Source organism: Palaemon carinicauda, chromosome 7, assembly GCF_036898095.1.
Source record: "Palaemon carinicauda isolate YSFRI2023 chromosome 7, ASM3689809v2, whole genome shotgun sequence".
In the NCBI taxonomy this organism is placed as follows: domain Eukaryota; kingdom Metazoa; phylum Arthropoda; class Malacostraca; order Decapoda; family Palaemonidae; genus Palaemon; species Palaemon carinicauda.
In genome coordinates this window covers 147792037-147794536 of record NC_090731.1, presented here as the reverse complement: position 1 = coordinate 147794536, position 2500 = coordinate 147792037, and positions in this window count along the sequence as shown.

Here is a 2500-nt window from a genome sequence, read left to right as displayed (position 1 = left end):
ATGCATTGATGTCTAAATAGATGTGAAAAAATGGTACCTAATAAAAATTTTAAAAAGTAGATAGAATTAACTCGAATATACAAAAAATAGATATTAAAAGCAGCAAAAATCAATGCAAAAAGAAAAAAAACAGCGAACTACTTTTTTATAGGTCCATGAAGGAATGAGATAAGATAATGAGAAGATTTATAAGGTTTCTAGATAACGAAAGACTTTAAAATCTTCAATGGACGAATTGTTAAGGAGGCGCCAGTCATAAACTTAGGCTGTATTATGAAAATGTGATCCGCTTCCGGCATTCCTAACTCTTTTGATGAGATTATATTTCAAGTTGCCAAAAACCCTCTTTTTTCATCTCTCATATTATTTGTAAGTGAGTAAAAAGAAAAATTGATTTTTTATCTGCTTCAGTTGAATCAGTGGAACTTCAAGAGTTCAAACTTACACCGAATGTTTTATATGTTGAATAGGATAATATAAGTGTCTTTTTATAGTTTTTTTTTTTTTTTTTTATGAAAAATCATTTTTAATGTTGTTACTGTTCTTGAGATATGTTAACTTAATGGTTCATTACTTTCTCTGAAGTTTATTTATATTCTTTTCTCACTGGGATATTTTTTCCTGTTGGAGCCCTTGGGCTTATAGCATCCTTCTTTTCCAACTAGGGTTATAGCTTAACTATTAATGATAAAAAAAAAAAATCCTAACTCTTTTAACAATATTATACCTTACATTCCCCCCCCCCCCCCAAAAAAAAAAAAAAAAAAAAAAACACTTCATCTTTCAAATCGTTCGTAAGAAAGTAAAAAAAAATATATTCTTTATTTCTAACTATTTAATCTTCTTTAAAAGGAAAGGGTGTTTCTTCTCGATTGTACTGTAACTAATTTTCCCTGTTAACACTATCAACAATTAAGAAAATAAAGATTAAATGAATACTAATATTTTCTTGCGAATATACTAATCATTGGCATCCATATGTATACCTATGCAAAGCTGGTTACTGATGGAAATTCTATAAATAGGAATGCCGGGTCTTTTATAAGATCTAGATTATGTATAAGATAGTTCTAGGACGATTTACTATAATCTTAAGAAATTTCTGCTTTTTATTTTGAAAAGAAAAATATTTGATTTTTGTCCGATACGGTTGACCAAGAAATCCTAATATATTCAGTGAGAAAGGGTGCCTTACTAAGCTGGAAAATTTTTATCGGATCATTTTTAGTACGAACTAATACGCAAAAAAGAAAAGAAAAGAATATGACCCAATTCCCTAATTATGAAATAAGAATTAATGCAGGTGGTTATCAAATTGATAGTACACTTAGTCTCACCACTATAACTGGGTAAAAAGAGAACCCAGTTGCTAACGATAGTATATGAATTATATATGTATATGACCATTTATCACTAGCACTTGTGATTTTAATAGAGACAAATATTAACAACAATGGCTCTTAATATAGAATTCTAGCTTTGGAAATATATATCAACTGGAAACTCATTCGTGATTAGTTCTTCTGGCTAGGCAAGGACTCGAACCCATGCATGGAATAATGATGGAAAAAAGCTATCTGAATTTTGTGAAGAAATTTCTTTTGGGCACAATTACAAGTATAAGGATGTCCCTATCAATCACCGTAGCTCTAATAGATCCCACTCTCACGATTTTAGATATTTACTGAAATAAATCTTTCTTCATAGTTCATACGAGTATATGATAGATCTGTTTTAATCATGTTACTGATCTTAAGATATCTTATATTCATTATTCATTAATTTTAGTGTAGTTTATCTATTTCCTCATTTCCTTCCCTTACTGAGGTATTTTTCCATGTTAGAGAATCATCCTCTTCCAAATACGGTTGTAGCTTGGCTAGTAATGATAATAACAATGATAAAGTAGAATAGTCTTTCAATACTTCCATCGTTGGCAAATTAGACACAGCTCTTGAAGGATACTGATAATGTTTGAAATGTTTAATATTGATATATACCTTCATCTCATAATGAATTCCATTATAAATGTGAGAGGTACTGTTGGTGTAGATATTCAATAATTCAGTTTCATAAATTTTCTCTTGAATAAACGAGGGGAAACGACATTTAGACTTTTTGAGGAAATAAAACTTTTTATATTGAAGGAAGCAAAGCGAAAAAAAACCGTTAACGATATGGATTAACTATTAATTGTGTCAGATAAAAATTCACATTATTTTGTTCAATGTTCCAGTAAGTACAAAATGGCTGTAGGTGTAAATGAAAAGGATATTAAATCGACTGATTTTATCATAACCAAGGTGATTTTAGAAATAAATCATATAATCCAAAAGTATTATTCACTTCCTGCACTTCCTTTTCAATAAACTGTTATATAAGATTTAATGATAACACACATGTACATCGTTTCTCTTACATGCTAACTATAATATTAATTGTAGGCGATCTTTTAAGTAAATCCTATTATTCCAAAGTATCATTCTATTCCTCTATGTCC